Raw genomic sequence first — 22802 nt, forward strand, 5'->3', positions numbered from 1 at the left:
TGTTGTTTTTTTTTTAAGATCAATTCAAGCTTAGCTGCATGATATAAGCAGGTAGAAGTTTATTTATATTCACACTCCAAGAGGTCTGAAGCAAATATTATTCTCATAGTATGACAAGCATTGAGTGTGTAGATAACGGTGTGCTGCTTCCTGTGGCAAAACAAGCCATAAAAAGCATAAATGCCTTGAGGAAAACACTCCGTAATCTTTAAGTCTGAATGTAACAAGACAAGTACAACAGGATGAGCAATCCCACTAGAAGCTTCTTCCTACCTAGCCTCTTTAATCTTCTATTTTCCTTCCTTCCTACAAATTTCACCCATTGTTATTAATTTTCTTTAGGCTTCCATGCTTTCCTTTTTAAATTCTTTCTTTTCCATGGCATTCTAGGTTACCTTTGTGTTAACACCTGCGTTTGGTAACATGCTAGCAAAAGTACAGAGGAAAACTACAGCTACCTACATGTGCTCCCAGATAACACCATTATCCCTTATCTGAAGCAGCAAAGGAATCTGCTCTGAACATTGCTCCCAATGATAATCTGTGGCTAGTCCATTTTTCTCCCTTTTTCTTCTAGTCATAAGTTGCTTTGTTTTCTCCAAGCCAATTAACAGTTTATTTCCAAAAACGGGCTTTGCATATTATAGAAGTGGATAAATACCTTTCTCTGTCTTTACAAGAGACACCTAGGGATAGAAACACCTTGGAAAGAAGAAAAGAGCAGTTCACCACCACAGACTTTACCCTATTGAATCAGAGTGTTCTGGGCTCTCAGGTAGGTGGGGATACCAAAGTGCTACAAAGCCCTGTGCCTCTGCTTCAAGAATGTTCAGGATCAGTTAATCATTTTCATCAGTAGCTTTCATGCTTTTATTCTCTGCTAAATTGCCCCTGCATGATATTGTCCAGAGCAGGAAAACAGTCAAGGATGTCTAGCACCTTGACCATGAAGTATATGGGTCTCCCTACAGAGGCACAAAGCCTCCACAGGTTACACCTAGATCTCAGAAGCAAAGAATACAAAGGACAGTCCAAACCCACTCCTATCACTCATTTCCCTATTACTTATGCCCTAAAACCTAATTTCAGGCTGAAGATAAAAAAGCAGGGGAATGTAGCTGGCTTTGAATACTTTTTTCCTCCCTCTTGCAGTGCATATCCTGCTGCTGAGGCCTTGGGAATGATCGTTTCATTTCAAATTTCGAATACTTTTTTCCTCCCTCTTGCAGTGCATATCCTGCTGCTGAGGCCTTGGGAATGATTGTTTCATTTCAAATTTCTTTTTAAGCCAGGCATCCCTTTCCCAGGAAAGCCCAGTTAACTGCTCTCTGAGCAATTCCTTAACACAAGACACAGACGTGATCTGTGAGTACATGGGCAGTCAATCAGAATCCTTGGCAGATGAAGAGGTGGCTCTGGTATGGCTGCTGAGAGCTGAATTCTACTGGGTTTGGCAAAGAGAAGCCAAATCGACCTCAGTCAGGCAGCCATACTCATGGCCACAGTCAGACCCCAGACTCACCGCTGCTACTGCAAGTCTTAGCAGGACGTGAACATACCACAGGCCGCTTCCCCCAAGCTCACATGAAAGGCTACCATGATCTTAGGCTAAATGGTCTTCAGCCTCTGAGGTGGTGAGGCCAACCCAGAAGGATTAGTAGAGGCAGGACTCATCTGCTAACATAGGTTTCCCACCTGGCTTGTCTCCTGAAGCTGCCTTTGCAGTCAGTTCAGACACATGCTTGCTTATTCACACCAGGAAAAGGTAGGTCACACTCCCTGATCTAAAGGGATCCAGGACAAAACAATCCTACTAAAGATACTTGAAAGTTTGGGGCAGGGTGGAGCTTAGTATGTATGAAAGCCTTCCCACTGTATTTTTCAAGGCTAGAAGCTCATGCAAACTGCACTCAGACACGTTTCACTGGACACCCTTATTAGTGTAACCACCACGCAGGCTCAGCCCCAAGTAGGGGCACTGAACTAGAGTCTTATATCCAAGGCAGTCCACAGGTGAATCTGGGGAAATGCTCCATGTATATATCGTGGTTTCTACAGTTATGCGGAAGATGCTTTCCAAAAAAGCTATCAGTAGAAAGCCCTCTTGCTGCCTTCCCCTGTAAATACGTAAAAATCACTATGATCATACTGAATGTTAATTTGATAAGTTGGAGGTCAGGCTATTTCAAAACAATCTGTCTTTAGCGAAGGCCTTTGTCGTGGGAGTTGAAGGCTCAAAATTGGCTCCTTTCTCTGTTTTGGTTTGCAATGAATGAGACAAGTTTCAGAAAAATGCCTTCCCAGTCTCACTGGAATAACAGCACAAGCACAAGAGAAACTACACACTCTTTATCGGGGAAGTACAGCCGAGTATGAAGAGGCATGAGCATGTACCAATCCAACAGCCATAGGCATATATGCTCTAGTTTGCACATGTGACAGGCGAGCCTGTATTTCTATTACAGAAATTGCCTGGGGCCTTGGCAGGAAAATAACTGAGGCCATCGTTCTCTTACAGCATTGCAACAGTTCCCTACTTGACTCTCCCCATTTGTAGTAAGAATCTTAGCCATTTTATCTTGTTTTACTGTAATAAAATACATTAGAGGAATCTAGCCAGACCATTTTTGTCTTCTGAACCATGGGTTTGTTTCTTCTATGAATTACGTACAAGATCCACCTGAAATGGCATGCCTAAATTATGTGTGCAAAATTAACTTAATGTAGAGGACAAACATAGTGGACATAACTTGGCTGTGGGTGCAAAGAGGGTCAAGGTCACGCACTTAGAAAATAATACGCCTAATGCCAATTTTGCTCCTGCCCCAGGAAACACTATGTTATACACCTTTTATGTGTGGCTAGACATACAGACCTATGTTCAAGTGCATAGATCTAATGGCATAACTTCAGGCTATGTCTTTTCCACATAGTAGTTACTTGGTAGTTTTTCTTTGTCTAAGAATTTCAAAACTGTCAACAATGCAAAGCTACATCAGCTCAAAGCCACCATTAAAACAGTAGTCCTGAGCTCCTTCTGGCCTCTGGGAAATAATCCTGGGCACATTATCCTCTGTGGGACAAGGACATACTTTACTCTCTCTGTTGACCTCACGTTTAAACTGTCACATCCATGAGCAACACAGGAGGGTTTCACTGGCAACTTGTGACTCAGAAGAATTGGACCAGCCTAACAAGGTATTAAAAAAAACAGTAAAATTATGTTGCACTCCCATGACTCATCTCAATTGAAAAAGACCTGCTGCTATATTTTGGGAATTCCTTGGGATTCCACGAAAAATCTTTTTTCTTATGGGGAATCAGTTTCAAATAAAAAGTGAAGAGACACCAGGCCCAGCAATCCCTCTGCCCCAGCCAATTCTACAGCTTCACATGCTCCTCCTCGGTGCCCCAAGGAAGCTGGTTTAGGATATGGGGGACCGGGAGGATGGGGGTGACACGCAGATAGTTAACCACTAATCATGTACACCCAGGCATCCAGGCACGAGAACATGGGTTCTGGCATTCAGCGTTTCCAAAACAAAAAAGCTCGCACTCGGGAGCACTGCAGCCTTCCCAGGCAGCCAAGGAAAAGCAGCTACCCACTAGCCCATACAGACACAGCTCCGCGTGCCTGGGCCCCTTTGTTTTCCATCTCTCTCAGCTCTTCCTCTCCACCACTCACTGCACTATCTTCTTTCATCGACCCTCCAAAATACCAGGCCTGGAGAGCCATGTAGTGCCAGGTGGCCACTGCAGTTTTTCCTGCTGACAGAGCCTACCTATCTCCTGCCACGGGAGCCCAGCTTTCCACTGAGTGTGAGACGCAGCCAGCCACGGCTATACCAAACAGCCACAAGTGACTATGGCAATACTCTGACCACAGAGGGCAGGTTCCAAAAATTACTTGTTTCTAGGCATCTTTCCTTTATCAGAAATAGATGGTTCTCAAAATAAGACATCATTTTGTCTAAAACTTTTGTCACCTCTTAAGGTAAGCATGCTGGAAGGTGAAGGTTCACAGTGCCTTACGGTGGCGCAGCAGGTTACACGCCACTGGAAGACCTGAGGTGATTTTTTGCAGCTCTGTGCACTTTCTAGGTCCCCACACAGCATGGCCAGAGGAGGAATAAGGCCTCAGCATACTTAGAAAAATGCAGCAAATTGGAATTGATCTAGGTGATGTGGGAATAAGAACAGTTGAAGACTCTGGATCCAAGAGGGCCCCAAGGAGGCCTTGCAGAGCGTGTTCCTCAGGCCCATCTCAGCACTGGAAGCTATGTCTTCGCTTAGGCCCCGCTGAAGTTTCTGTTTAGATCTAGGGCTGTAGCAATGAGCTCCCCTGAAACCCAGCTGGAATTCTGACTCAGAGATCAAGCCTGAACAGTAATTTTTCAGAAAAGCAGTAGCATGGCAGTTTCCACAGAATTTAGAGAATCAATCAAAATACCTTTAAAACACATCCTAAAGCATAAACCCTCCTTAGAGCAAAGCGTCTCATGAGCTAAATTTGACTCACTCCTGAATAAGTTTTGGGCTGTTTGTCCTCTACACATGAAATTTGTAAGTCTCAACACAGGAATAACCTTGATTATGAATGAACAAAACCACATGCTGCGCCTCCTGAGGAACAAGGAAACCTACATTAATTCAAAGTGGTAGAGATCACAGTGCAGGCATCTAGCAAAGGCAAAACTAAAACCAAACACATGCTCCTAATAGCCTTTTGCAAGGGCAGAGAAATCAGCTCATCCCGATGACTCTTTTGTCATCTGGCCTTCAAACACACAATAGAAATGGACCCAAAAAATAGACTAAGAATGCCTCCTCTGCATATTTTGTGCCCAAATATTCAGTGGAGTTTGGGCCTATAACTCTTTTAGGGCTTTATGAAAATTCCAGCTGTAATATTTTCCTTTAAACAAATAAAAACATCATCAGTTCAAAAAAACTTTTTTCTCATTAGTGTTGGGAAAAATACAAAGTATTTAAATCCCATGCATCAGCACGCTGTTTGCTCTGACAGGTGGCAATAGAGTATAACTGTTCAGTATATATTTTGCTTTCCCCTCTGCGCCTGATCTACAGAGAACAGAAGCCTCCCAAAGCTACCATCTGTGGGAATGCATGACCAGATTTATAAAGGTAATAGTGTGCCAAAACATTCACAAGGGATTCTCAGCACTGTCTGGGCCCTCACTCCCTTGTGAAGTGGGGACAGTTTTTCAAAAATAGCACCAGTCCTGTCCTCACTCTTAATGGTCTAAGTAGTTTTAATATAAATAGTCAGGTCCTGCATCCCTGGGTGTACACTTTAACATCTCAAGTTTCAGAACTAGAAACCTCCAGTTCAGGTCCTAGCAATAACTAAGACAGCAGTAACAGATTAACTACCACATCCTCTTGCTTGGTGGCTTCTTTTTTTCCAGTCCACATCCAAGAGGACTTTTAGCAGCTGATGTCTAAGTAGCGGGTCAGATGCTCAAGTAACAAAGATGCATTGTTTTTGATGATCTAGTCCCATCTATCCTGTTGAATTCTGCCCCCAGGAAGGAATAATGACCAACACAAGTCTAAACTGGGAGAGGAGTGGCTGGAGAGCAGCCCCGCAGAATGGGATCTGGGGCGCTGGTGGCAACAGGCTCAATAGGAGCCCGCAGTGTGCCCTGGCAGCCCAGAGGGCTCCTGGGAGGTATCAAACACAGCAGGACCAGCCAGTCCAGAGAGGGGATTGTCCCGCTGTGTTCAGCGTTGGTGCAGCCTCACCTGGAACGCTGCGTGTGGTGATGGGCCCTGCCATTTGAGAAGGATGTGAAGGTCCTCAAGTGCGTCCAGAGGACGGCAACCACGCTGCTGAAGGGCTGGAAGGCATGTCCTGTGAGGAGCGGCTGAGTACTCCAGGTTTGTCTAGTTTGGAGAGAAGGAGGCTGAGGAGCGACCTCATCGCTCTCTGCAGCTTTCTGAGGAGGGGACATGGAGAGGGAGGTGCTGATCTCTTCTCCCTGAGATCCAGGGACAGGACACCTGGGAATGGGTCAAAGCTGTGTCCATCAGGGGAGGTTCAGTCTCGACATGAGGAAGCATTTCTTTACCAAGAGGGTGGTCAAACACTGGAACAGGCTACCTCGAGAGGTGGTCGATGCTCAGTGTTTAGGAGGCATTTGGACAGTGCCCTTAATAGCATGCTCTAACTTTTAGTCAGCCCTGAAGTGGTCAGGCAGTTGGAGTAGATGATCATTGTAGGTCCCTTGCAACTGAAATATTCTATTTCATTTATAATTCCAGAAAGCCTCTAAGGCTATTGCGCTTCCAAATAAATCATGCTATCTAGCTACAGAATAAGGCAAGATACTGGCCACTAAATCTAAAGCACAGGCAATGCAAGATGTTAATCCCAAGGATTTATTTTTAGCATGTAGTATCTTACAATCTGTCACAGGGCGAGAAATGAGTGCCTATGCCTTCAGGAGGGTAAGATCCTAGCTTACAAATGACACAAGAATTGGCAATATTACACCATAATATAACCATTAGGTTTTTAACATCTAGTTGCTATCTGTATAAAATAAAATTCTGGACATTAGACAAGAATCATCATCATCCCTGTATTCACTTCCATTTGATGGCATTATTATTCCCAGTTGTGGCGGCTAGCAGAGGGAATGCTTGGAGATTTGGTTTGCAATGTTGGAAAAAATCTAGTTTGTCTGTTTGGAGACGGGCAAAGTGCTGAAAAATGAAGCCTGCAAAGAAGACGATAGTGAATACTGCACCAACGGTCACGAAGCTTTGCAGGAACAACAATCAGCACTCTGATGCTAAGGCAAGCTTTCCTGCATTATTGTCAGGCTGCACATTAATTTTCATTTTCTACTTACTTCAAGTACAAAACAAACAGAATCATAATCTCCTGTGCTCAAACAGAAATAGAGACCTCCAAATATAAAAGTCTGTTTAACTCAACAAAAACTTGCATGCATCAATAGAAGGAAGGGAAAGAAAAGAGCTTAATTTTCCTGTTTTTTAACCCAAGAGGGAATTTTGAGACTGTTCCAGTGAACCTGACCAAACTCTCATTTGAGAGTACAGAACTTCTTGTGGCCCTTTACTCATCCCTGTCCTTCTCTAGAGTGCTACAATGACAGCATCAGTGCATAATGACAGCCGCTTAATACTAAGGCTGATAGAGAAAGGTCATTTGCAAACCGTAGACCTGGCATGCTCCAGCTGCAGAGTGCATTTTTTATAATGGAGAGCAACCACAGACCTTGTTTAGCCAGAAAATCAAATGGGATTTACCATCAATATCACAAAGCAAAGCAGGCAAAACACAGTAACAAATCTCCTTTTAATGTATGGAGATGGATATGACCTACAGAATTCAAACCTGCATTTTAGAACAAAAGTTCCTGCTTCAGCAATAATATTTCAGTTCAAATCCAGAGCACAGATCTCACACACTAACAAATCCTCAGAATTAAGGTTTCCTCAGTTAGTTATTATATACCGTAGGGATAAGACAGAGGAAAAATTAAGATGCAGTCTCTGCCTCAGTGATCTTTCAACTTGTTCAAAAATTCTATTCAAATTGTGAACAAGTACCTTCCAGAAGACAGAAAGAACTACCCTTTTGCTAACCTCGGATGCTGCTGTCCACTTTGATTGTACAGCATGCATCTGCACAACAGTCATCACAGTTACTTAAGTCTGTCATTAATGCATCTCACAGCAGGCCTCATTACAGAAGAATATGGGCATAGCTGTACATTTATAGCAAGAAGAAAGACCCTGCTAGTTATGCAAGAGCTGCCTAATATGAGGGCCACCAAATACAAGAGGTATCTGAAATAGCAAAACTCAGAGAACACTTGTGTGAAATAACTCTACAGAGAACCATTGAAAAACTGTTGGACTGAGGTTTTCATTTTCCTTCCCTAAAACAAGAAGCTCCCATGGAATAGTTGTCCACTTGTCTATCAAACTGCAGTTAAAAAAATCATACTTGAAATATGAAAAAGTGCCTTCAGTTGAAAACTGCTTTACCAGTATGTCTGTACAGTGCTAAAGTAAAAGGGAACTTTGCCATTGACTGCAACAGGAGCAGAAAGTAGGAGACCAATTATGTTCCCAGAGTAAGTGAATTCATAAGACATACTTACAGTTGAGTCTGGGGACTTTGGAAAAAAATGATGAAACAGGCTTCTATTTACTCTTAGAATCTTAATCAGCCATACTGCCTTTCATCTTGATGAATGAATAAATTAATGTACTGATGGTTTTTCTTGTTCTTCGAACAATGCCACACATGTACTAGAATGCTGTAGTGATGGGTGGGTAGTGAGAGGCTGAGAATTCATAACTCTGGTTTGACTAAGAACACTTCAGCAGTGTTAACCAGCATTCAGATTATTCATAATAACCCATCTTAATTTCCTCTCCCAAGAGAGATCCAGAGAAGTATCATTTAGCCCAACTGAAGTTTAAATATGAAATTAGGTTTAAAGTAAAACATAATTGAACAGTCCCCCTTGCTGTACAGGTATTGTCTGCTCTAGATGTATATTGAAGATGGGCACAAGTACCCAACTCTCATCTCTGCTGAGTAATTTCTCCAATGCATGCTTGGGCTCTTTACACTTTCTTTACCACAAACTTGAATGCTAGAAGACACGTATTGTAATTACAGATGTGTTTGGCATACTAGACTGGGATTCAATTTAAAATAACTTGGAACAAAGTAGACAAAACTCTGTGCAGGGCAAGATGGAGAGAAGAATAGAAAATATTCACTAACAGGTGTTGCATTCTTTAAAGGAGATGAATATAATTGTACCACAATTCAAAGTGGTGATTTATTAGACCCAGCCATAGGAGTCCTAAACACCCTGTGTTATTGTGAAAAATCAAGAACAGACTCAGCAGTCTCCTCTCAAAATAGAAATTTCTTTTTCCAGATAAGAAAAAGGTATCTGAGCTAAGAGATCTATGAAGTATCTTTGGATTCAAAGCAAAAGAAGTGAAAGAAATGCTGCCCTTATGAAGTTAAGTGTAGCTTTGGCTGAATAGCTAGTGAAGGCTATAGCTAGTACACAGTGGTTGAACTTTGCTTTTGAGAAATCCTATGTTTCTGTTTGTGTGATATGAATTTATCAAGGGGGGGGGAAATTACAACGACTCATTATTATAATTTACATTTAAAAGAATTATTTGTTTTAAATAAAAGCATATATCTACATATGAAATATATACTGAAGTATTTTGGATAATTGTATCACCCCAGGTTTCTGTTTTATGAGGCATATCAAGCTGCTTTAGGCATATTGTACTGATTTCTGGAGTTAAACATGGTATGCACAACACTGTTTGTTTTATCAAGAAGTAGCAGGTCAAAACATTGCAGAACAGAATAAATTCTGCTCAGGCACAGTTTTATGATCTCATTCCACGTGGTGGAATTTCAAGTACTTAACATATTTTCTGCCTTTCCAATGCAGGAGGTAAATCACGCCAATTATTTTACCACTTCTGTAATAAAATAAAGTGTTGGGGTTTTTTTGTGAAGTATTAGTCGTATTGCCAACTATCATATTTGCTACTAATTTGTTACTAATAGTATAAAATAAACTGTATGCATAATTGTGAGGAAGTGTTATTCATGGACTTCGAGCCCCACACAGGGATGTGCTGCATGTAATTTTATCGTATCCCATGATGCTAAGATGCAACTGCAGTAATAAGATAGGAAAGATGTATGATTTTAAACTGAAAAAGGGTAGGTTTAGACTGGACATAAGGAAGAAATTTTTTTTATAATAAGGATGATGAGACTCTGGAACAGGTTCCCCAGAGAAGCTGTGGCTGCCCCTGTTCAAGGCCAGGTTGGATGGGACTTTGGGCAACTTGGTCTAGTGGAGGGTGTCCCTGCCCATGGCAGGGTGGGTAGAACTAGATGGGCTGTGAGGCCCCTTCCAACCCAAACCATTCTATGATTCTATGACCTGAAGATAGTGTCCTTTTTTCTGGCTAGATGTTAAAAGATTCCCTGAAGTTTTCATGTTTCCAAGAAAACCTTTTGGTAGCACTGCATTCTTCACTAATAGAATCACTGAGTTTGCAGACTTCTAATCTGGGCAATAGTTTGGCACTTCCCATATATACACAGGGGATTTGATGCCGTTTTCTTTAGCACTACATAGATTATTTCTGTTGAGTCTTAAGTGACAGAGGACAATGTTTTACTAGAACTGGATCAAATACTTCAGTTACTTGCTAATACATTGACTGTTCCCTGCCATCCTCACCTCCTTTTTCCAGATCCTTGAAAACAGTTATTTAAATAATGAAAACATTAAAAACTATTATTTTTACTTTCTGTCTCTCCTACCTGCAAAGGAGGTCACAGAAGATTATTTTTTTTTCCTCCAAATGGAATCTCCACCTCAAGCCTATGCAGATCCCTAAGAAATTATTCGGGCATAGAAAAGATCTGTGTTAAGATTTGAAGTTCTTTTTAGTGATCAAAATCTTAACTAACAAATATAAAACTACACTTTGTGGAGGAAATTTTCATCTAGGAGAATTACTGGACATCTCATATGTACTGTTTATACAATTGTGAAACAGATAGATGGCCTCCATTTGCCAGTAAAGATTCTCTTCAGGCATTCACTTTTAAAGACTCAAAGGAAAATACATTGTCGTTTTGGCAGCTGTGTCCTCCAGGAGGTCTAAGGGCATATGGTGTTTTTAAAAACACATTTGCCTGTATAGAAGTCAAAAATAAGCAGCTTCAGCAGCCACTAACTTGACATCTTTCAATGGTTAACGTATCTCAAATATGAGCATAACACAAATAACTTGATGGCCAATGCCCTTCTCAGAGGTCCGCGTGTCTGTGGGAGGTAGAAATGTATTCCAGATTGACGAGAAAGCACATCCAGATACCATGAGGGCAAGAGAGGATTAGACATCTGTGTACCTTTGCACATGTCAAAAAATTGAGCAGTTCTCCAACGTAGGATAGCTCCTTTCAGATAGCAGGTATTCTTAATCACTTTTGAAAGCAATAGCTTAAATATGAGCAATGGCATGGGTACAATAGAGACCAGTCATTTTAAGCATAGATTAAGCTAGAATTAGGAACACAAAATGCCAACCAAGAGACAAGCATGTATTTATGCATTAAAAAGTGACATAGAAGTCCACTGTCATAAGAATATTTACTGGCGTGCAGTAGAAAAAGTATAATATTTTGTCATATCACTAAAAGTAATCAGAAACATTAGGCTTGTATTTTTTGTTTCCAAATTTAACAGCGCTATGATTTTCTTGGTCAACATTATTTACTTCTTTGTCCCCTTCAAAGACCCCAGCATCATCAATAAAGAAAATATAATTATCTGCACAACACATCAAGATCTTCACAGAGCCCCATAAGTTCACAGTATGACCCTATTAACGAGAGGGTTGCATCTGTTCCTAAAATTGTACTGACCATATTGAGTCTGAAGGCATGAAATTCTAGACCAGATCATGATTAATACTGTAAGACAAATCCTCTCTGTGTAATTTCTAAATCTCTTCCTTTCTCAGCATTAAAAAAAAAAAAAAAAATAGAAAGTCCTGCAGGATGGGGGGAGGGAAGAAAAGGGGTCAAATCTAAGTAGATTTCAATACAGTCTCAAAACCTAGAGCTGATTTTAAAAAGTATCATAATTTATGTAGTGTGCAAAATCTTGAAAATGAAGAATTTATCTGCCTAGCAGAAAAGAAATGGAAACTTTCAATATTTCCAAAAGAGAAATACCAAAGTATCTCATTAAATTGCCCAGCTATTGTGAAGTCAATGCATCATTGTTGAGAATACTATTTTGATTTATATACCATGTCAAACAAACAGCTGTGTCAAAACCAAGCAACTCCATCAAACCAAGCACTAACTAAATGTTGTTGAAAATTGTAGCAAAAGGGTTGCTTCAGTTCGCAACACCTGTTAGTTTTGTGAACATTTATTTACCAAATCTGACATCAACTAATTGTTTGGCAGAACAGCTTTTACAGAATAAAGGAAAAAAAATATCTTAATAGATAGCAGCCGCTCTTCCCCAACTTCCATTCTCAAGCTGATCTACGGAGTTGCAAGAAAGACCCGCATCTTTCAGGGATATGAAAGCAGACTGAAGAAGCAGTAAACCCTCATCAGGTTGAATTCTAATGTACAGCATCACCAAACATAAATTTCATAACCAAATCATCATTGCATGCTAACTCTGCAAAGGACTCTGCCTCCATAAGTTACTGTCAGGCCAGTCCCTTGCCAAGTTTGGATTTTGTGGTCTCACAGAACCTAGCCTGCGGTTCAGAACTACATCAGCATTTCCGTAAGTGCTAACGTTCTCCTTGTAGCAACAGAGTAAGGTGCTTAATGCAAATCTGCTCACTATTCATACTAGTATACATGATTGTGAGGCTTATCAAAAAGGAAAAAGTATCAACGGACTCAGGATTTCGGGGGGGGGTGTCGGTTTCAGCTCCTCTGTGCATGAGAGGACAACAGAAACATGAGTGCACGCTGTGCCGTTCAGTACTACTGACAATCACTAAATTAAAAAAATTAATAATAATAATCACAATTTAAAAGTTAATACCTCAGTGAACTGTTAATGTCAACCTGCTCCATCAACAATGAGAAAGAAGGCACATGTGACTGAGTATGCTTACTTAATCCCAGTACTTCAGACTGATATTCACCTTTCTCAGAAGTCCCTACTACAAAGGAAAAAAATACTTCAGTTGGTACAAGCACTAGCTCTTATCTTCTGTCTCTTTCAAGGGATCAACTGATAACTAGTAACAGAACAGCTTTCCATTCTCTGACTGTATCCTCCAAAATCCATAAAGTACCAGGAGGAAGTTTCTGGGGATAACCTAAAATATTAGGGGGGGGACTATCAGGAATTCTTGAACTGTCTCATTTGTGTAATATCTATATTCTACTAAAGAGGAACTTGTCACATGGGCAAGTCATTTTATCACCACTGAACAAGTTGCTTATATCTGAAATTGCAATTAAAGGGGCTTTTATTTATTTTGCCCCATCTGAGCTCGCTCTAAGGGTCATATTTCAATTTCAGTTACTCTTTAATTTTCTGTTTTGCAAGGGCAAGAGCAGATAGGCATCCCAAGTCATAGGCGTGCTCCTCCCAGAACTCTGCTATCAGACACTTGGCTCTGCTCAAGGAGGGAATGACATTCATTCCACTGTGAAGTGGATTTAGCTATGTGAACAAGCAGAAACTCTAATGAGTTTAAACTTGTTTTCTTCAGGGCTCAGAGCCAGCATTTCAACTCTTGCCAAGATAATTATTAACATGCTAATTCAGAACTCCACTGACCCAACTGTCCACCAGACAATGGTGCTGGGATTAAGGTTAGCTAACCCTAACATCAGGGGTTTTTCCAAATCGTGACTGCTGATCCAAGCACCCTGGCTCCAGATCCCAGTGCTGACTCTAGAACTAGAACTTCAGAACATAGCAAGTCAAAAACCAAATCTAGCTGTTACACCTTTGCATCAATTAGACAAGCTTGATGGTGGTTCAGGGATACAAATAGATATCCATCCCTATGGCAGAGAAAAAGACAACTTCCACAAACTTTAGTCAAACAACACTCTGTGGCCTTTAGTAGTTCTTCCCTGAGTTTGCCGGTTCTTAATGCATATTAAGAAAACTAATGCAAATAGCACTGTGAAGGTTTTTCATCCTCAGCAAATCCTTGTTTACTTCACCATCTCTGCCAACAACCTGCAACAATTTTGAGAAATATTTTCTACTCCCACAACACAGTGAAACTCCCTTGGAACTAGAGGATCAGTTCCAGTGCTTACCTGCTGGAAATTTCACCCCAGTAGCTAGATGGGATTCATGCTTCTTTGTTCACCTGCTCTTAAGTGATATTTTTAGGAAATAACATTTCCACATAAGCCAATTCCTATCACTGCAACAATTCTGTTAGCTACAAGGGGAACACTGGCCATACACATTTCCCTATCTCTCCAAAGCCTGTCTCATTTTGCTAGTGGGATTTGAATAAATCCAAAATTAAGTCTTTGCTTTTGCTTACCCGGTTTCACCTATGCTGTGCGTGTTAGGTCACATAGAATATATGACTAATGAAAATGGTTTTATATTATTTTAGTATGAAATCATAACTCAGCATCCCAAGATCAACCCAAAAAACTTAGCTCAGACTTACTGCAAATATTTGCAGTGTTTATACAATTCTGTTCTGTATTTCTTTTTATAGTCAGGACACGGCAAATTTCACGTGCTAGTAGCTTACATGTGTTTTATTCCACCAAATGGTGATAAACAGCTCTTCAGAACAAATCCTAACCACCCCCTGCTTTTGACTATACAAAAAATCATAGTCTTGTAGTTAGATTGTTAATCAATACCACAATAATTTTCAGGAACATTAAAATACCTTCAGAACTGAACTCACAATATCCTTCAGGTTCGGGGCTCTGCACAAGGAATACAGGATGAATCTGGTGCTGCTAGGCCACTCACGCTAAAATTACCATTGGCCCTTGCTCTAAAACATGAACCAAAACACTCTATCCAAGTTGCTGGCGGCTCCATGGAAACAGTCAAAAGGGGACAGAAGCATTATTGTTATCCGCAGCAAAGCTGAGGAGATTTGTTAAACCAATATTCTAGTATTCTATGGCTAAAATGCCATCTGTCTCTTTTTCATACAATTATTTGCCTAGAAGTTGCCATAACACAATGCACACTGAGAAGAACACTACTAGTGAAAATATGAAATCCTGCCCTATCCTGAAAGGAAACGGAAGTTTTCTGGAATCAATATTTTTCAGAATGACATGTACACGGACACAGATTAGACACACTATTTAAGAATGGCAGGATTGTTAGGAAAAGGATGAACTCTATCAACCTGCCCAGCTCATTCAAGATGGGGGTCTAAGAAAACATTTCAGTGGTTTTCTACTTTGAGCATTATTCGAGGCCAATTCTTAGTTGACAAAAAACATGTTTTTGTAAATGTATTTTATGCAGGTAGGGTCACACTCAACCACTGCCAGGGACAACACCTACAGCCTGAAAGAGATACGTTGCAGTTCCCAGAGTTTATGGTATCAGGCTCTGCTTTCTTTGATTTTGATTTTCACAAGCCAGCAAAACCATCTTTTATTTAATTTAAATGCATATAAAAAATTAAAAAACCCAAACAGTGAGGGAAAGTTCATGCCCCATCTTTCTCCTGGAAACTTTTCCTTTTCTTCATTCTAAGGCCATAAACATGGTTATCTATTGTCTTACAGGTATGAGGAGGATATTTTATGTTCGCTACCAAAGATTGTCAGATATTTAAGTAAATTTTCTACTTAGAGTAAGAGGGTTAACTTGTGAAAGTGTTTGTAATTTTTTGCTCAGCTCTTGCTATAGCCAACAAAGGTAAATATTGATGTCAGAATGAGTAAGAAAAATCTGCGTTCTGGCCTCCTGCGTTCACTTTCAACAATGTAGATCTCTACGATGAACCGCTGTCTTTTCTGCACACCTCACTTCCAACCAGATCACTACCATCTTGCAGTTTCTTATCAGCTTGCAGTTCAATATAACTTGAAAACGTGCATTCTCTTCTCCCACCATATCACTATCAATGCCTTGCAGAACCTCATGTATATGTTGCTCTAATTTCCCATGTCCTATATCCCTCTTGCCCTTTCCTTCCATTTTTCGGGAAAAGAATCTGAATAGTCCATTATCTTGGAAGCTCAGCAAAAACTAAGCCAACATGGATTGCAGTTTGTCTCTTTACATCAACTTTTCAGCAGAAATGGAAACACGTATGCGAATATCCTATTATCCATTTCTATCCATCTTTTAGAGTCAAGCTACCTTTAAAAATAAAAGCATTACAAGCAACATTCACTAGAAACACTCACAATTATTCACTTATGAATATACTGTGACCAGAGTTGGTCTTTTTAATTTCTGAATTGTTGTGATTCTTACCCTTCTATCATATGTTGAACAGAGGTTCCTTCAACATCCCTAGAGTCTGTGAGCTCTTTAACAATGGTCCAAAGCAGGACTTTCACCAGGTAACACAGAATTCTTCTTTTCTGTTAATGATCAGCTAAGGGACAAGTAACTGTCATTCCCTGCCCTCTCAACAGAACAAATCAAATTAAAACATACAACGTAACACCATACATGCTGACTTACGTAGCTCTACTCATAATGGGAAGAACAGGACTCAACTAATGAACAGCCAAAATAAAATGAAACTCCTGCTAAATGTAGAATTTATCCTTACAGTTTACTACTTAAAAACTGCCCCTGAAATTTAGAGGGTGATTTTTAGCTGAACTCTGCTGCTTTAAAAATGGAAGCATGAGCTAATAGTGATCAGGGCAGCAGCATTCTCCTCCCATGTAAGCAGGGTTGGATGGGGTGGATGCTCAGCTGGCAAAGGTGTAACCATGCAAAACCACTCGTTAAACCCAGCTGAGATGATGGTTCATACATGAGGTAGCAAAGTAAAAAAAAAAAAAATTAAAAGATTTCACTTATGAGACATTCGGGATACTGTTTTGAACACACATGTTTCCAATAAGGCTGCATCTGAAACCAGAAAAATATCTCATGGTAATTTCTGAGAGATTTTAATATGCATTAAGCTATTGTATATAATTTCAAATCCATTTCCAAAAGACAATGCTTACATCTTCATTGAGTTCGCCTAACACAGGCTACCACACACATCACCAACACTCACTGCATATTCCAGGAAAACAGCAACACGTAGGTTGTGCTGTGACCTACAAAAATGTGTGACGCAAATCAGAAGGGATCTGCTAACACAGAACCTTGCAAACATGGGCTGAATACCACTAGGTCAGTAATACTTACCACTGGATATGCATGGATGCTTATTAGCTATGTCGTGCCCCTGTGTCCAGTAAGTGTTTCACTCTAAACTTACAGGCTCATTCTTAAAAGCATTTCCAAATTAATTAATGCAACCTCTTGCTTAGTTATAAGCTACCAAATAGTAACCAACACAATTGTTCTTTCAGCTGTAAATTACTCAGTGTTCTTCAAGTGCAAGAGTCCCCATATACTCTTAGTTTGTCTAACACTGATTATAACTGATTATAATTCCCCATCAGAGACGGGAGATGAAAAGGGGATATTACTAAGGGTTGTATTAAATTAAAGCAGATTCTCCTAGCTGATCATCCAAAAATGACTGCATCTCATTTTGTTCCTCACCAATGCACAGAGAGAGAATATAGCAGCTTGCAGAACCTTAAATATTAAGTACAAATAAATACAGCGTAAAAAAACTCAATGACTTATCTACAAATAACAGAACTTCAAGAACAAAAATAACATTCACGTTCACAAAAATGTAAGTGTGTATTATGTATTAATACAATTCTAAATCTTTTTAAAATTCATCACTAAAATATTTGTACACCAAGCCTACCCCAAATACATGCAAAACAGTATAGTATTGATTCTTATTAATTACTATCACCTGTAACATTAAGAGTTCTAAGGATTTTGCATACACCATAGAAATGAATAATGAAAAACATTTCTGCATCCATTTTAAAAGAAAATCAACTTAGTGAATTTTAGCAAGACAGTGCACATGCAAAAAAAAAAAAAAATCCAGAAGCCCTGACTCCCCCATTTCTCCCAACTTTATTTGCTGTCACTCATTATTGATTACCCTAAACCACCTGGAACCTCAGTGCAATTTTCAACTGCTGCTGCTGCTTCTTTTCAGTTTTAATTTCCATATTACTTAGACCTTTTGTTTACAGTCTATGCAGTGTAAACATTAACAAGTCTTTTGCCTAAACACTCAAAAAGAATACTATAATAAACAATTTTAACAAAATTCAACAAATAGCTTGACAAATTGAGTACAGGTGTTAAATGGTAACTGTGAGATATTACCTCCTACGTGTAGATGGGAGGAATGCATAAAGTGAAAATAGGAGACAACATGCATTTTAAGATCAGCTGTTCTCAATTAATTCAAAGAATTCACTTTGTTATTTTTGATAAAATAATCTGAGATAATGTTATACTTTGCATTATCATTTTCAACATAAAAGAAGACTTGGCATACCACACCAGCTCTTCTATCTAAACAGTTTTCTCAGGTACATCAGTTTGCTTTATCATTCATCACAGAGTTACATTTCATCCAAAGTTAGAAATGCAACTGTGGTCTATCCAGACTTCATTTGTATTCCTTATTTGTTGGTGTTTGTTAAACTGTTAGCTAAGAGGATTTCATTATGCAGCTATGTACTAAAAGGTTTGCTGCATTTGTTTGCCTCTTTCTTGTTTAACTGTGCTATGTGGATGGTCACATACATCAGTTCACTTTGCCTCTCTTCTGACAACAGCTGATTCAGACTATTTAACATAGGGAACTGGCTGTGATCTTCCAGATAAAACACAGGTCCTAAAGGTTACAGGAGGTGTGACAGTTTCTCAGCTACCCACCCAGTGACCCAAATGCATGGCAAGCAAAGCATACAGCACCATAAATTTTAGCGAGATGAACTGAAAGCCTGAATTCCTGAAAGTGCTTGCATGTCGTTATTTTTAAGTTCACTGGATGTTTTAGAATCCAAATTGCAAACTGTGATCCACACTTTCTGTCATTTTCAGAGGTTGTATTTACACTCATTTATCTTGACAATGCTCAGTGTGGCTAGACTATAGAGCTTTTTCATGACTCTTCCAATACGCTGTTGAATTTTCTATTTAAAGTCCCACCTCCTGGAACAAAGATTTCTAGTCCTCATAGTTTAAAGGAGAAATTTAAATGGACCTTCAAGATACAGGAACTAGAAGTACTAAAAAAAAAAAAAAAAAAAAATTTACATTTTTCTACCCTCATGGATTCTGGATCGTGAGCGCTGATGACACGGAGAATTGCACAGTTGTAGATGATTACTAAAAAGAAGGCAGCAGAGACTGCATCTCTGAGGATGGCAAGATAAATTTGCTATAATCTGCTAAAGACCAGATCTTCAAGTGATAGAGATTTATAGATGAACTTTGAAGAGGTTACCTGCTGGGAATTTGAGCAAGCTATTGATTTAGAAACACATAATGCAAAAATGCCATTATAAATAGTAAAATAATTATTTTTTAAAACCAAAGCATTTGTTTTGCAGTCTTGTAACCCAAATATTGCATTGCCATGCACAAAGATTAAAAAGAAATCTGACAGAACCCAGAAGATACAAAGAATGGTGACTAGAAAGCAATCCAAAATTCAGGTATCTGGTAAAGGACTATTTTGCTGCCTCACAATTTCACAGAGCAAACAGAAAGCATAAATATTGACCACAATTAAAAATGACCATGACTCAGTAGTGAAAGCCAAGTTGTAAGCATCTTCAGTCTCCCATAGTTTGGTTCAAAATAAGAGATTAAAACAAACAAAAAAAGTTATAATTAACAAACTACTTGGATTTCAATTGCTCAAGTTACACCTATGTTATACCAGCGTTATGACAGTAGTATCCATCACCATACCTTTTTTACAGTTGAAGGACTATTTTTATACACTTTTTAAACCACAATATCAACTGTCTATCAAATGGACTAATAGAAATCAAAATTTAAAATTATTCTGGGCATCCTTTTGCCAGTTATGTTTCACAGCATTTTCCTGACATGAATACCCTGAGCCACTTATCCTTTGCAATGACAGAGAAATTATGCAGCATCTTTCCAGCTACACTAAGGTCTTGAAAATAAAATGTCTAGCAGAACCCAGCAAAGATTTACAAATTACAATAGCCAATCAACTCGTTAACACACAGTCATGTTTCAGTTGTACCTTATGTCCAGTTCCTAATAAGTAGGATACAGAATTTCTTATTCAGAAGATTATTTAGCTGGGAATGGCCTCTTGAAGCAGAGGGATTATCAGAAGCCACTGAAAGGTGACAGGGACAAGGTTATCAGAAGGGAGGTTGAGGCAATGCATTAGTATCTGCAACATCACAGAATCTGAAGTTAGGCTTCTGGACACTGTGGAAATACCTCGCTTGAATTCATCTCCAAGGTGAGGGCCATGTCTCTCCGCCTTAGGCACTAACAGAACAGTCAGTCCAAGATCAGCAAGTCAGAAAGGCTGCAGCACCTGTCACTGGCAGCCTGCTCCTGGCTGGAGCTGTGCTGACAACCAGAAAATCCCAGCAGTCCACCACACTGCCACAGTTCTGGGAATGGGACAAGGCCAAAGGCACAATCACATCAACAGCTCCTGGCAGCCACCTCCACCAGGCAACTCCTATGGAAATCCCAACGGAAACTTTCCAGCCTTTTCTCCCTGAGGCTCCTCCTCAGGATTTTGTTCACTGGGGAAGCAAGGGTGGAACAGGCTGCAACCCCATTAACTTGATTAGAATCACAGAATATCTTGAGTTGGAAGGGACCCATAAGGATGATCAAGTCCAACTCCCTGCTCCTTGCAGGACCAGCTAAAACTAAACCATATGACTAAGAGCCTTGTCCAGATGCTCCCTGAACTCTGACAGGCTTGGTACCATGACCACTTCCCTGGGAGCCTGTTCCAGGGACCGACCATCCTCTCAGTTTAGGACCTTTTCCTAATGTCCAATCTCAACTTTCCCCAGTGCAGCTTCATTGCATTTCCTTGTGTCCTACTGCTGGTCACCAGAGAGAAGAGATCAGCACCTTCCCTTCTGCTGCCTCCCCTGAGGAAGTTGTAGACTGCGATGAGGTCACCCCTTGGCCTTCTCTTCTCCAAGCTGAAGAAACCAAGTGATTCCAGCCGCTGCTCCTAAGTCTTGTCCTCAAGACCTTTCACCATCCTGGCCACCCTCCTCTGGGCACACCCTAACAGCTTGATGTCCTTCTTGTATTGAGGCACCCATGCTGTCTTTCGATTGCTACAGAACTACATGTTCTACAGCACCCATGTTCTACCCCCTCTTCAACAATTACCAGCTAACCACTCTCAGACTTCACCAATATCATAACCATTTCCAGAGAACCTCTTAGAATCACCAGATATCTACCTCACTCAAGCATCAATCTAAACTTGGTCAAGTGCCAGCAAAGCTAGCCTTTACAGCACAGCAGGCCTGGATTTGAAATTTCTATGTAGAGCAGCAGGCCAGATCAATAGAAACAAAACCTGAGTCAGAGCAGAAGCAATAAACCTCACATTATTGCTTGAAAAGGGGCAAAACATTCTCCTGGTGAGCCACTCAGACTGCTAGACCAGGCATGATATGAGCACCAGTGCAGAATTTGACCCAGCGCATCAGAGATATTGAAAATGGGACTCCAATGTATCACTTTACAGGGATGCACAGGACAGTATCAGAATGCAAATGTTTTTAAAAATACATCTCATTCTTTTTTTTCTTACAGGGGTTAAAATTAAACTTCTAAAATATGTACTTCTCTATGTTCTAAGGTATACTCAGCATCTTCTATATATTTGCATTCACAGCAAAAAACAGAAACAGACTACAAATAAATATTCAATGCCGTAAGATAGCCCAAATGTACAATCTAGATCTGTCCTAAGTAGCCATAATGAAATTGAGGAACAGCAATCCGGTAATTTAAGAATAAATTGCACATCAGCCCAAGTGGCATGTTTCATCAGTTAATGGCTGTGAAACAAGGCATGTGTTGCACGTACAAAGAGATGCATCTTGCGGGGTGTGTGTCTACAAGAGAGGGTCTTCACCCACACGTCCACAAACACACCAACCCTGACACCCCAAGACACACACAGGTGCATCTCTAAAAAGACACGCTCAGCAAGAAGCCTTGTGCAATGCTGTGCGTATAATGGAACAGGCAAAGATGCACCGCGAGTAAAAATAAACCAGGGGAGTGCCTTTACAGCTGCTCTCCGCTCAGCTGCGCTGACTGCCCACCCCCAGATGCCATCTCACCGAGGCCCAGCCCAGGCTCTGCCGGCTGCAGTGTCCGCACATCACATTCAGCCCTGGAAAAATCCCTTCCTTTGTAACCAGCAATCCCACCCAGCACACCGCACTCAGCACGGGAAGGCAAGACAATGACCAACCTGGAACACAATAGTGCGGGACCGGGGAGAGGCTGAGGTGGCTCCGGCACGGCGCTGCGGGCTGCGTCCTGCCACACCTCTCCCTCCATCTCCTCTCCATCACCACTCCAGCTCGCCTCCCCGCCTCCCCATCACCTCCAGCTCACCGCCATCGCTCCCTCTCCCCCACACGCCGCCGCCCCGGCCCCTCGCCCCGCGCCACCGCCCTCGCCCCGGCCCCCCGCAGCTGGGCGAAGTCATTGTTCCGCCGCCGCGGGGACCGGGCGACCCTCCCGGCCGCCACCACTCACCGTGCCGCGGCCAGGAGAGGATGCCGAGCGACAAGCACGACACATCCATCTTCCCGCCGCCGCGGCGGCCGCAGCGCCCAGCACCGGCCCTGCCGGCCTCCTGCGCGCCGACGCTGAGGGCGGGCGCCCGCCCCGCCGCCTCCCCGCGGCGGAGGCCTGCGCTGCCGGGCCGGGGTCTGCGGCAGGCCCCGCCCCGCCGCCGCAGCGCCCGGCCGCCATGGCAACGCCGCGGCACGGTGAGCGGCGGCGGCGGCGAGGGGAGCCGCGGGGCAGCCGCGGCGGCGGGAGGCGGTGGCAGCACCCGCGGAGGGGCTCCGGCCGCACCCCGAGCCGCACTGCGGCCACCGGCGGGAGCTGACC

The 22802-nt window shown here is 41.4% G+C and overlaps 1 protein-coding gene across 9 annotated transcripts in view; it reads right to left on the reverse strand.

Moving 5' to 3' along the window:
• The window catches only part of JAKMIP2 (janus kinase and microtubule interacting protein 2), a 64995-nt gene extending 42402 nt beyond the window's left edge, over window positions 1–22593 (reverse strand). For 8 of the 9 annotated variants that reach the window (XR_012837703.1, XR_012837701.1, XR_012837700.1 and 5 more), the window contains exon 1: window positions 22443–22593. The gene's annotated coding sequence lies outside the window, so the exon portion shown is untranslated. Of the gene's footprint in view, window positions 1–16049; window positions 16112–22442 lie in introns of those variants that run through there. The other variant, XR_012837702.1, reaches the window with a different exon arrangement.
• Window positions 22594–22802: the final 209 nt, after the last annotated feature.

Source organism: Balearica regulorum, chromosome 14 (assembly GCF_011004875.1).
Source record: "Balearica regulorum gibbericeps isolate bBalReg1 chromosome 14, bBalReg1.pri, whole genome shotgun sequence".
In the NCBI taxonomy this organism is placed as follows: domain Eukaryota; kingdom Metazoa; phylum Chordata; class Aves; order Gruiformes; family Gruidae; genus Balearica; species Balearica regulorum.